The 14,072-nt window shown below is 44.1% G+C and overlaps 1 protein-coding gene across 2 annotated transcripts in view; it reads right to left on the bottom strand.

Moving 5' to 3' along the window:
• Nucleotides 1-13,203, bottom strand: part of LOC101612114 (tubulin-specific chaperone cofactor E-like protein) — a 143,908-nt gene extending 130,705 nt beyond the window's left edge. Inside the window, exons 1-2 of one of the 2 annotated variants that reach the window (XM_045145510.1) lie at nt 13,132-13,179; nt 11,495-11,569 (exon numbers count right to left, since the gene is read on the bottom strand). The gene's annotated coding sequence lies outside the window, so the exon portion shown is untranslated. Of the gene's footprint in view, nt 1-11,494; nt 11,570-13,131 lie in introns of both variants that reach the window. The other variant, XM_045145509.1, reaches the window with a different exon arrangement.
• Between the last annotated feature and the right edge of the window lie 869 nt (nt 13,204-14,072).

The raw sequence follows: 14,072 nt of genomic DNA on the forward strand, positions 1-14,072 counted from the left end.
AGTATATATTTGTGTGTGAGTATTTCTAAATACTTCCTATTCTCAATCTTTCATTTTCCAAAAATATCTTAAACCAAACATCCATATCCCTACTAAGCATTCTGAAATATAAACCAAAAATACTTCCCCAGCCATCACAACAAAATAAATATTTAATATAGCCTTTACTTCAACATCTTCCCTGGAGATTCCCACCTTCATTCCCCTAGCCCACACCCAACATACCAAACTCCTTTACAAACCCGTTAACATCTCTCCCTACCTTTCTACTTGGCCCTAATTCTATTTGGGAAATCCCAATTTATTGTTGCACTTACTCAAGGCAGGATTAGACACATTCACTCTTGAACTGATGTTCCCAAACTGAGTGTTTCCACACTGAGATTAACAGTCATTTAAAACCTAGTAATTTTCCACCACCCAGTGTCAGAAAGAGACGGTGCCACACTTATCTCTATTTCCAGCACAGGATCTGAGGGGATTTGCTCAGGTTTCTGTGGCTCTCCCAGCATGCTAAGTCATCCCTTCTATACTCCTAATCTGCTGAGCCATGTTGACTTCATTAGAAAAGTTGTACTTCATGTCAACGGTATATGGCACCGCAAACAAATCCTAGAAATAGAACTCAATATGTATGAAGATGATTGCAGTCAAAATACTTACTGTAACTATATCCAAGTAGATGAAACAAAATGCAAAGCAGCAGTGTGGCCTGGTCCAGTCACCTAAGGGGGAAACTATTCCCAACTCCTCTGCCCTTCCAAAAAGCACTGAATACTTTTTTTCCCTCTCTTGAATGGATTAGGTTTCATCAGAAGAAAATTGCTTATGCACATTTCCTTTCAGCTGAGAACATGCATGTTTGAGGCCATTACCTAGCTGTCTATAGATTACCTCATTATCTCTGCTCTACAGAAACAGCAACTGCAGCCACCATGTTAAGGCGAATCTCATTAGGAGCAGACAACACATTGCTCAACAATCTCGCAGAGATTACAAACCACTCTAATAACCAGGGGCTGCCAGATGTTAAAGCATCAGAGAAGGTGCCAACTCCTCACACGGTTAGTGCTGTGACAGTAGTACCCCTTAGTGGTAAGTGCTGGCACTTGATGTAAGGTGCCCAGAGGTAACTGCAGCTGACTGCATGCCTGACGGGCATCTCCAGCCTCCCTTTGCTCACACACAGGAAAGGATAACATAGCACCTCTAACTCCTAGCTCACGGAAGTACCAAAGACTATGTGATGACAACATCAGTCAGAACTGTTTAGCACAAAGAAGTAGACTTTCTACCACTTCCACTATCTCTATTTGCATCACACCTGGTGTACACAGCAGCACGATGAGAGGACTGGAGGGTTGACACACATATACACACATACTTGGTTTTTCTTCGAGTTAAGGTCTTGCTCTAGGCCAGTTTGACCTAGAATCCACTCTGTATTCTCAGAGTGGCCTTGAACTCACAGCGATCATCCTACCTCTACCTCCCAAGTGCTGGGATTAAAGGCATGCACCACCACACCTGGATAACATATTTTCTGTTGGATAGATTTGGGGGGTTCATGAAAATGCTAATAAATGCCAATTAATGAGACAACACAAAAAATAGTTGGACATATAGTCACTCCTCTGTAACTGAGAGATCTTGCCCTTACCTCTCCACTAAGTGGGGGACAAAATAGTTAAGCCTTCATAAATGCATGAATTTAGTTTATGCTATACATAATACTAAGTTATTGGAATCTTGTATTACTTTTCATAAGGAGAAATATTGTTAAATATTGTTATTGAATGACTACTCTTCCTTAAAAGGTATTTGTCTTTATAAAACTTATACACTCAATTTTTAACAATGCCCATGAGAAAGTATTTTCTTCATATGAGGTACAATTACAATGGTTAAATAATTTAGGATTGTTTTCCACATTCTAAGAAGGGTAATTCTTTCTTAAATTATTTTCTTCAAATAGTTATCTATGAATTAAGTAACAATATCGTGATTATAAATATAAAACTCTCCTCAAAAGTGTCTTTATTATAAAGATAGCATGCAAATCAGAAAACTTAATATTTGAAGGTCATTTTACTTATTCTTTGAAGATAAAATTTATTCAAATATGTGTAAATACAAAGAAAGTGTGCTTAAGCTAAAAAACAACTCCCAGTATTTCATAGATGAAGCGTAAGTTCATGTTTGCAAATCCATCCATTTGCTGAACTTTGTAACCCCAAATCATTTTGTGATACACCGAGGAGTGAAAGTGTGAGTCACTACTGCACACATGCAGCTAAGGCAAAACAGGCCAGCGCCACACTTTCTTGCTTTAGCTCTCTTAATGTAAACAAGCAACTCAGTACTATGCTGTTCATGCTTTTATACTTTTAGCTGGTGAGTCCACTGTTTATAAGAGAAGTGCTGAAATGACACCTAGTTTTTTTAGACCACAGGAGGATTTGGTGTGCCACATGGGGAAAATGTATCCATCAGATATTTTCACTCAGATGTGAATCTTTAAATGGAGACAGGGGGCTGGAGAGATGGCTTAACAGTTAATCACTTGACTGTGAAGCCTAAGGACCCCAGTTTGAGGCTCGATTCCCCAGGACCCATGTTAGCCGGGCGCATGCGTCTGGAGTTCGTCTGCAGTGGCTGGAAGACCTGGTGTGCCCATTCTCTCTCTCTCTCTCTCTCTCTCTCTCTCTCTCTCTCTGTCTCTCTGCGTCTCTTTCTCTTTCTCTCTCTTGCTCAAATAAATAAATAAAAATTAACAAAAAAATATTATTTTTTTACAAAAAGGACACAGGGCTGGGGAGATAGCTCAGTTGGTAAAATAGGTGCACATGCCTTGTAAGCATGAAGACCAGAATTTGATTCCCAGAACCCAATACACACACAAGCCAGGCTCGGTGATGCCAGTGCTGGGGAGGTGGAGACAGGTGGATTCCTGGGGCTCTCTCGACAGCCCAGTCTACTTTACTTGGCAAGGTCCAGGCCCGTGACAGACCCTGTCTCACAGCAGTCCAATGGGGACAAGGGAGGCTGGGAGGTGCTGAGTGGGGGACAGCACCTGCTGCAAGAGCATGAGGACCTGAGTTCAATCTCCAGCACCCACGTACAGAGCCAAGGGGGTCATGTACACCAGCAACCCCAACGCTGAGGAGACAGGGCAGCAGGATTGCTGGGACTCACTGGTCAGCAAGTCTACCTGAACAACAGTGAGTGCCAGGCTCAGTGAGAGACGAGCTCAAGGAAATACGGTGGAATAGTGATAAGACACCTGACACCCTCGCCTGGTCTCCACACACGAGAGCACAGAGCACATGCATCTGCACACATGCTGCAGACATTCCGCCAAAGTAAGACAGCACCTGAGGAACAAGCAGCAAGGGTGTACTCTGGCCTCCACACACACGAGGCATGTTACACAGGTGCACCCCATACTCACAGATACACACAAAACAAAATTATATTGCTCATTTGACAAAAGATATTACCATCAGAAGTTTACAGGAGCCTAAGCTCTATCTCCTTTACAGGCAAGTGTTCCATATACACTAATTCATGGCAATTTTCTATAAAAACACCGCAAATAACAAGATTCAACTATATTGTGAACTTTGTTCAGAAACAACTCTAAGGCCAGAAAAGAGGCTTGTGTAAATAGGCAATGATGTAGAAAACAGATCATTAGGGAAAAGTTAAATTTGTCAATAATTGATCTTGGGACAGTGACTAGAAATGTGAAAAGAAAATGAAATTGAATGCCCATCTCACAACTCAGGAAAAAAATTTCAGCTTAAGATAAAATGAGAAAGCTTTTTTTTTTCTTTGAGAAGCAGTTATTCCTCCTAATAGAAGAGCTTTATGATCCCGATCTAGTGAAACATTTCATCATAGCACATCTAAAATATCCAACAAGAAGTTGGTCAATAAAATGAAAAGCTTTGATCATTAAAAAGACATTAAAAAACAAGAGAAGTCTGAAATGGGAAAAAAAGATATTTGCAACACAAAAAAATATATAAGAATTCCTTTTAAAAAGAAAAACAACTTTTAAAATATAAAATTAGACAAAAAGGCTGGAGAGTAGCCTAGTGATTAAGGTGCTTGACTGCAAAGCCTACAGATTCAGGTGCAACTCTCCAGGTTCCACGTGAGCCAGACGCCGAAGGTGACAGAAGTGCACCAGGTTGCTCATGGGCACAAAGTGACACATACATCTGGAACTCGATTACAGTGGCTGAAGGCCCTGGTGTGCCAGTTCACCAATTATCTCCCTCTTTCTCTCTCCCCCCCCCATCTCACTATCTCTCACTCTCACATTAAAAAAGAGCAGCCTGTTGGTGTTGCCTCAAAAAAGAGAGAGAAAGAGAGAGAGAGAAAGTTGGGCAAAAGATGTAAGTTTTTAATAGAAGATCACACTCAACTGGGTAATTTATGTAAATGGTGTTCACTTCCAATGACATTAAATGGCAAGAATTAAAATCTCAATGAAGGAGATAAAAATAGATGAAGTATTTCTACTTATTAAAGTACATAGCATATATTCAGGAAAACATAGCAGTTTGGTGTGGGGTATGAAATTAGATCTTGGTTTTCACTTGGTCCCCATATTTTAAAATCTGTGTTTATGCTATTCATCTCATTCTTGTGGTCTTCTCATGAAGAAAATGAAGCTAAAAATCTATACTTCTTATAATTATTACAGTATTAAAATAAGCAGCATGCACAAAAAAAAATCTCAATGAAGCAACTTTTTGCATATACATATGCAGATATATATACATATATGTATGTATGTGTGTATATACATACATATATATATATATATATTTATACATAGATATATATTGCTTAAAAACTCGGGCTGGAGAGATGGCTCATCAGTTAAAGGCACTTGCTTGCAAAGCCTGAGGGCCAGGGGTTCAATTCCCCAGTACCCACATAAAGCCAGATGCACAAAGTGGCATATGCATCAGGAGTTTGTTTGTAGCGGCAAGAGGCCCTGGCACACCAATTCCTCCTTTCTCTCTCTTTCTTTCGCTCTTGCTCTCATTCTGTCCTTCTCTCTGCTTGTAAATAAATAAAAATATGGCCAGGTCAGCTTGGGTTAGAGCAAGACCCTACCTCAGAAAAAAAAATAATCAATTAATTAAAAAAACTGATAACATAAAGCAATGGAAAAAAGTCCAAACAGGAACTCTTCTATTGGGAGCACGAGTATGCTGGTGCAAGCATCTTAGACAACACTACACTACTGGCTAACAAAGTGGAAGACGTTTTGTTTCTTTTTGTTTGTTTGAGAGGAAGTCTCTCCACATAACCCAGGCTAGCCTGGAGCTCATGACCCTCCTGCTTCTACTTCCAGAATGCTAGGATTGCATGTGTGTACCAGCAGGTCCTGTGTGCACTCACCCCATCAATTCCACTCCTTAGAGCAAGCACTACAGGAAGTTGTACATGGCACCAGGAGGCAAGGACAAGAATACCCGTAACCGCTTTGTTAGAAATAGTGAAAGCCTGGAACAAATGGATACATTACAACATACACATAACATGAAATGTTAGACAGTCATGGAAACTATCAACTGACAGATTATTAAGCCCGCTTCCTTATCAACATGAATAAATTTTTTAAACAATGTTGAGAATCTGGGAATTTAGCTCAGAAGTACAGAGCACTTACCTAGCAAGTGCAAGGCCCTGGGATTCATCCCCGATACCAAAGTGGTGGGGGGAGGGGATGATTGGAGGGGAGGAAACACAGAAGTCTAGAAATAATGTTGAGTAGGTAATATAATCATGAGAATATATATATAATACAATTCCAGTTACACAAATTTCAAAAATGAAAAACTAATAACCATCTATGTGTGTGTGTGTATAAATTATGTGGTTTGAAAAACAAAAACTAACAACAACAAAACCCAAGTCTAAAGATAAGCCATGGAATAATGAAGCCAGGCCAAAGTAAGATATAGAACAGTAGTTCCCCAGGGGAGGTGTATGAGAAAGAGGCACACATCGAAACACAACTCTTTTGTCCTTCTCCTGATCTGCTCCCCTCCAATCAAACCCATTGCAGAAGTCACATCTGAAGTCTCTCTTCTTCTCACACCATGTAGTTCATCTGCAATACCTATCAACATCATACCCCAAACCACCTCAACTCTACCTCATTCTTCTCATTTCCTTTACTTGACTCTAGTTCATGTGGTCATCAACCTCACTAGGACTTCTGCAATAGTGTCCTCCCTTGTCTCGCCTGACTCCTGTACCTTGTTCTCCACAAAGCAGCCAAGTGAACTTTTCAAAACTGAAGTCATGTCACATACCTGAAACTCTTCCTCTCTGCTTTCTCTCTGCACACAGGTTCTCAGGCTTCCTTTAAACTACTCTCTGCTTACCCCTCTAACCTCATTCCTTCTTTCCCATGGCCCAGTAGCCTCCAAAACCTCTAGTTGCCAACTTCTATCCCAGCTCTTTGCAGAGGGCTTCATCTCAGCATGCAAATGCCTCAAGTTTAAACACGAACGTCATCTTCTCTAAGAGGTGGCCTCTGGCCACCCAGGGCTACTGCTAGTCACTGACTACCACTTCACCCTCCATAATTCTTTTTTTTTTTTTTTTTTGGTTTTTCAAGGTAAGGTCTCACTCTAGCCCAGGCTGACCTGGAATTCACTATGGAGTCTCAGGGTGGCCTCAAACTCATGGCGATCCTCCTACCTCTGCCTCCCGAGTGCTAGGATTAAAGGCATGTGCCACCACGCCCGGCTATCCCTCCATAATTCTTTAGGCATTTATCACAATCTATTAGTTTCTTTTAAAATATATTTTATTTATTTATTTATTTTTTATTTGAGAGAGAGATATGCAGAAATAGGCAGGTAGAGAGAGAGAGAGAGACAGACAGACAGACAGAATGGGCACACCATGGCCTCCAGCCACTGCAAACGAACTCCAGATGTGTGTGTCCCTTGTGCATCTGGCTAACCTGGGACCTTTGGCTTTGCAGGCAAATGCCTTAACCACTAAGCCATCTTCCAGGCCACAATCTGTTAGTTTAATGTCTCTCTCAGCAGAACCTGAGTTCCCCAAGAGGAGGCATTTGTCAGTTTCATTCAGTGTGATCACAGCAGTGCCTGGCACAGTATAAGTATCTGCTGCTACAGGAATGGACAGGGACTTTTATTTTAATAGGTATGAAGGGACTTTTATTTAAATAGACATAAGGTGTTATCTTCAGACAGGGCAGTGAAAACTACAGTAAGGAGGCTGAAAGCTTGGGAAGAACTTGGAAAAGCATTCTAACAACAATTTTTGTTGTATTTTTATTTTAATTTTGTTGTTGTTTTACACAATACTTTTTGCAGTAGTACTTAGGGACCACATTCCTAAGGACAATGAATTAAATACTAATGAAAGTTTCACAGTAACAAGATCCTGAGTTTTGGAATGTCACCTGCTTAAATCTTCTGGTTTTATTATTTTTTAATCTCCCATTTTGAGGGAAAAAATATTGTGCTTATGAAGCTGGGCTTCACTTGGTTCTGAGTTCATTATGAATGTTGGGTAATAAGCATTGTCACTTACCTCTCCATGCCTGCTTCCTCAAGAGAAAAATAAAGCTATTGGGAGATAGTTAAAGGGATTACTATGAACATTCAATGGAATAAATATTTTTTTAAAATGAAGGCATCTAGTTAAATATCTGGCATATAGTGAGTAGTCAATGAATTGTGGTGTGACTGTGAACACTGAGAACACAGCAGGGCTGTATCACTTGTACACAGCACACAGAAACACAGGCCAAGGCTAACTACTATTCCCACCAAGAAGACAAGTGTTCACAAGGAGCTTTGAGAACAGTGAAGAAGGGACTGCCTTCACTATAAAGCTGGGCCATGTAAGTCCTCAAGAGAACCAGGAGAAACTCACTAGATGAAAAAGGGGAAGAGTTTGCATAGATGCAAAGAAGATGTAAGACAAAAAGGGCAGTGCAGTGAGGCTGCTGCCTACTGCAAGGGCTAAGGTCCTTAAAAATTGCACTTTTAGCTAGGCATGGTGACACCCGCCTTTAATCCCAGCACTCAGGAAGCAGAGGTAGGAAGATTTCCTTTGAGATCGAGGCCACCCTGAGACTACACAGTGAATTCCCAGTCAGCTGGCTAGAGCGAAAAAACAAAACAAAATTAAAAATTGCACTTTTTCCATCAGGCAGTGGGAAAACGGCGGCGGAGGGGTGAGGATTAAATGTACTGTTTTGATATCAATCCTATGTGTGAGTTCATGGGTTCAAGTGTATGCAGGATGCACAAGTGTGTGGGAGTGCATGTGCCCATGTGTGGAGGTCAGAGGACAATGTGGATGTCATTTTTTCAGGTGCTATCCACCCTTTTTCTTTTCTTTTGATACAGACTCTCTCACAGGCCTGAAGTTCACGAAGTAGGGTGACTGTCTGGACACTGGATGTCAGCGATCTGCCAGCCTCTGCTTTCCCAGAACTTGGATTACAAGCATGCATGTCCACAGCCAGCTTGTACACGTGGGTTTGAGGAGAGCACTCAGGTCTTCATATGCGTGAGGCATGCACTTTACCAACTGAGCTATCCTGACAGCCACTTAACTATTTAAAAGGCAAAATATGGGGCTGGAGAGATAGCTTAGCGGTTATACGCTTGCCTGTGAAGCCTAAGGACCCCGGTTCGAGGCTCGGTTCCCCAGGACCCACGTTAGCAAGATGCACAAGGGGCCGCACGCGTCTGGAGTTCGTTTGCAGTGGCTGGAAGCCCTGGCGCACCCGTTCTCAATCTCTCTCTCTCTGTCTCTTTCTCTCTCTCTGTCACTCTCAAATAAATAAATACATAAATAAATAAACAAAAAAAATTTTAAAAAGGCAAAATACAGTTACATCATTTAGCACTGTATAGGTCCATGATCTGTTAACCTAGAAATGGAAGATGTTCTAAGCCTGAGTTCTTCAAAGCATGCGAGAAGCTGCACATGAACAACAACTGAGCTGCAGTCGCTGCTCCAGACGTCACAGTCCTTCATGTTTCGTTAGTGTGATAACAATGCTACCCATCAAGACACCGGCAGATCCACTCCACTGAGGTCAGTACGTGACACGTGTGGTGCTTTCTAACACGACAACCTCACATAATTCTCACCACATTCATAAAAGACACCGTTAACCCCATTGGACCAATCCAAAAACTGAAGAAAGGTGAGGTTCGGATCTTTTGCCTTGTGAGTGAGAGTGCCAGGACTCCAGGGGGGCTGACTTCAAAGCCCAAAAATGACACCAACCTACAGAATTAGGTCGTTGTTCCATTTGTTCAACATCACGTGCCCAAGAATCACTATGTGTATCTATGACTCAAAGCGTTATAGGTGATCAGGGGTTCTTCAATTTTATTGCACAGAAGAGCCATGGGGCAGAGTGGTCAGAGGTATGTAGCCCACCAATCCTAGACTGATTCAGTAAGCCTAGAATGGAATCAGGGACCTGCATTTTTAAATCACAAAACCAGTCAATTTGGGTTCAACTGGTTTATCCTATGAAGTACAGAGGGCATCCTCGAGATGCAAAGATGAAAGCTAGCTGTTTCTGTCCACAGGAGTAACAACAAGGTGCACAAGCCAGTAAAGGGTCATCTGAAATAAACTTAGGATGAACAAAACTTTACAAAGAGCGACACAAATTGTGTTACAAGCAAAAAAAGGCACAATGAACAAAGACCATGGTAGGAGGAGTATCTGCCAGGGAATAGAATGATGTTAGAAACAAAGGTTGGGAAAGGTTAGAGGTCTTGAATGTCAACTTGAACACCACAGGCTGTACTAAGTGCTGGCTCTGGAAAGTGGCTGGCTAATGGGCTTTGAGGTGAAAAATGAAATAATGATAGTGTATTCTCTTGAAGGTACTCTTTTTTTTTTTAAATTCTTTATTTATTTGAGAGCGAGACACAGAGAGAAAGACAGGTAGAGGGAGAGAGGGAGAATGGGCGCACCAGGGCTTTCAGCCTCTGCAAACGAACTCCAGATGCGTGCGCCCCCTTGTGCATCTGGCTAACGTGGGACCTGGGGAACCGAGCCTCGAACCGGGGTCCTTAGGCTTCGCAGGCAAGCGCTTAACCACTAAGCCATCTCTCCAGCCCGTCTCGAAGGTACTCTTGATGAGACACTGCAAGATCAAGTGGAGCTAGAGTAATGGCAACGGGACAGTTGGTCTATTACTGATCTAATCCCAAAGATACAAAAACCAAGACACACAGGTCTGAAAAGGGAGAAATGGCACATCTTAATGCACGCAGGGCACAGACAACAATCACAATGAAATGAAGTTTTTCACCCTTTAAAGCAGAATCACATCACTATCAGCTTCAACCTATATTTAATACGTTTTTTCTTAAGCTAGCTGTAGCTCAGTGACAAGACACTTGATTTTAATGAGAGAGGCCCTGGGTTCAATCTCCAGTCCTGCAAAAAACAAGAGAACTTTTTTTATGAGGTAACTAGCAAGGCAAAATCTACAAAAAGCTCACTGGGTTGAAATATAGCCCGAGATGAAGTGGTGAGTAAACAGGTCTGTGAGTGACCCAAATGCATAACATACCAATCAAAAGTTTTGTAAAAAATAGCTATATATGAAACAACACTATCTCATCTTACACAGAACTCTAACAAATATTAAGTTTCCAACTTTCAAACCCACAGCAGTTTGGAAGCAAAAATTACAAAGGGGGAAATTGACTGCTACAGGTGTGAGAGTCAAGAGAAGAAATAAGTCTTGAAAAAGGACAATCACTCAGTGTAAGTTCTCCACAACTGTTTATTGATAGGTCCAAATGATTGCAAGAAACATGAATTGAAGGCTCTTCCTACTCTAAAAACCTATCCCATGAGAAACTCTTAAGCATTCTCTACAGCTAATATTTCAAACAGGGAATATTAACCTGGTTAAAGGAGAGAAATTTTATAAAATGGTTAATACATGCCAACATAACGCCTCTTATCAGCAACCAAGACACAGGGGGAAAAAACAAAGACCTTTGATCACAGTACTGAGTCCCCACTGGGGATATGAGCAATTCTTTCCTGATGACTGGGTCTTTGAATTCCATCCTCATCGTCAACAAAAAGTAACACTAATGAACTGCTCCTAAGTACATATCCATATATTTCATTTAATGAAATTAGGTGACATCATTGGAAATGCCTTGTCCTGTGCAACAGGAGGCGTGATAACTTTCAAAGGACGTATCAACACACCAAGGGCTCCAACTTGGTTCACTCACACCCTTTTTAATGTTTATTCTGAACTAGTACTGTTTTTCTATGGATCTCATCTATTTTGTAAACATAAAACCATCTTCACTGGGGGAATTTAGATGTTAACTGACCCAAACTCACATTTATGGTTAAGTTTAAAATATATACCAAAGCCATAAACTTTGTGTTTTTATACATGGAGCAAAAAGCTTACCATGGAATGATGACTGAAGACGAGTCTGAGATGATTTTAAATAGCAGAAAAGCAAGCCAAAGTATCTTTATAACACTGAAACAGTAAAATAAAATATCCTTACTATGATGTAAAAACAAGTGAAACTAGACTTGTTGCACTTCCCAGAAACAGCACAGGACAGAGAAAACCAAGACACACCCACACGAAATTTCACCAATCAAATGTCCAGGCAATATTCATACATCAAAAATTAATTATGGTACTACAGGGAATGGGTCAAAACACTTTATGTGATAAATATCTAAGCAACTGAATCCTTCAGCTGTCTTATCCTGGATCAATCAGATTATAATGCTGGAACACTGATTACTCAAAGAAATGTGCCTCAAAATAGTACTTTTCAAACCACAAGTTATGACCCATCAATCAATTTGGTGTATTTTTGTGTCAGCATTCTTTTCCCTAATGAAAGAAAAGGGAATGTCACAAGAGTGATGATTAGGTAAAGCTAGGCATGGTGGCATGGTACATGCCCTTCATCTCAGCACTGGGGAGACTGAGACAGGAGGACCCAGGGAGATCCAGGGAGCCTGGACTACAGTGAGTTCAAGGCAGCTGTGCCAAGACCCTGACTCAAAACAAATCAGCAACAAAAACTGCTTTGTGAAACTTTTCGTTCAGATGTAGCTATGCAATCGGTCACAATGTGCTTCTTACTGTGAGGTATGAGAGGGAAAACAAGTTCGCCAACGAGTATCCTAGAGATAGATCTAAGTTTAAAGTCTCAGGACCTGGAGCTTGAATGTTGGCCATAATTCTCAGCTCCCCCTCAAACTCTCTTTGCCCAGGACGGATCCATAGAAACCCATTCAAGAGTTCTATGGCACCGAAAAGAGAACCGGCCAAGCCTGTGTTTGGCCCTCAAGACCTTGCCAACTCCCTCAAATGGCCCGAGGGCGGGGTCTACAGGTCCTGCCCGGCTTAGCAACCCTGCCGCGAAGCTCCTCCCTCCTCCACCGACAGTGAACAGTTCAACTCTCCCAACCAACTTTCCTCCGCTACAACTTCTGCAGCGAGTCCCGGGAGAAGCCCGGAGCGAGCCTCCCTTCAACAGCTCCCGGACCGTCTCCCGAGAGGTCCGAGAAGTCTTTACATCCTCGGCACGTCCACCGTGGCCCTCCCAACGAGAAGCGAGGGCTGGGCTCCTCCTCCCGGTTCGACTTCCTACGTGGGGCAAGCACCTGCTCCCAAAGGCCCGATCAAACCACCGCACCCCATCAGCCGCGGCAGGTGCGGGCCTAGGGGCAGATACGCCCACCGAGCCGCCCGACCGCCCAGGGGGCACGTCCTTTTTCTTGTCAGGGGTTCAAAGACCGGGCCGCCACGATACCGGCGAGGGGGGCATCCACCTGCCCTTCCCTGCCCCGGCCTGCCGGGCACCGGGAGCAGCCGGGCTCCGCACACGCCCTGCCCCCGCCTGCACCGGCCTCCCTCCCTCCCTCCCTCCCTCCCGGCCGCGGCCGGGGCCTCCCGCTCCCCGGGCCCCGCAGCTGCGACCCCGCCCGCCCCCGCCCCGCTCGTCCCGGAGCTCCCCGGCTCCGGAGCGCAGCGCCTCGGGCCCGAGGCCCGGCGGCCGGCGGCCGGGCTCCACTCACCCCTCCGCCCGGGAGGCGGCGGAGCTGCAGCGGCGGCTCCTCGGGCGGCGCCTGGCCTCCCCGCTCCCGGCCGCCGCCGTCGCCTGCTCCCGGCCGGCCCCGGACCGGCTCCGCTTCACCCGGGCCCCCACTCCGGCCGCCGGAGCCCAGTGTCCTGCATTAACCCGGAAGCAGCTTTCGGGGTCCAACAACAACACGTGACCCCGCCGCACGTGTCACGTCCGCTGCGTGAGTGGGAGGGGTGCCGGAGGAGCGGAGCCTCCCCAGCCCGGCTGGGGTTGTCATGACGACGGGCCGTGGCCGCAGGGGCCTGGGCGTCCCCAGAAACGCGCTTTTCACCTGCTCTGCAGCTGAAGGGTCCTCGGGTTGAGCCCTCCCTCGGGCAGGAGAAGAATCCATGCTGTCACTCTCTGGCATGAAATGAGGCCGACCTCAGGCAGTCTCCTTAGGCAAGGAGCGTCGGAGGGACCCTGGAGAGACACAGTTGCAGTCTTGGCCTGGCTCATTGTGGAATTTGCTGTGTGACCCTGAGCAAGTCACCTCCTCTTCTTAACTTCCCTGGCCTCATCTATAAAATGAGGACCATGTACTGGGCGAACCCTAGGTTGCAGACTAGTAAGATCCTATGCTACATAGGCGTTAGGATGTGGGGGGACAGTGTGGCCTTTCTCGTCTCCAGGGCGGAGGCATCCAAACCTTCCAACAGCAGGGTAGCAAAAGCACCTTTCTCCTATCAAGCACCGCCTAGTTGTAGCCACTGTATATATGCAGGTTTTTAATTTTCACAACCATCCAAAGGCAGGAACTGGAAAGATGGCTTAGCCGTTAAGACGCTTGCCCGTGAAGCCCAAGGACTCAGATTCAGTTCCCCAATATCCACATGCACAAGGTGACCCATGCGTCTGAAGTTCCTTTACAGAGACTGTAGGGCCTAGCATGCC

This window comes from Jaculus jaculus, chromosome 3, assembly GCF_020740685.1.
Source record: "Jaculus jaculus isolate mJacJac1 chromosome 3, mJacJac1.mat.Y.cur, whole genome shotgun sequence".
Lineage (NCBI taxonomy): Eukaryota > Metazoa > Chordata > Mammalia > Rodentia > Dipodidae > Jaculus > Jaculus jaculus.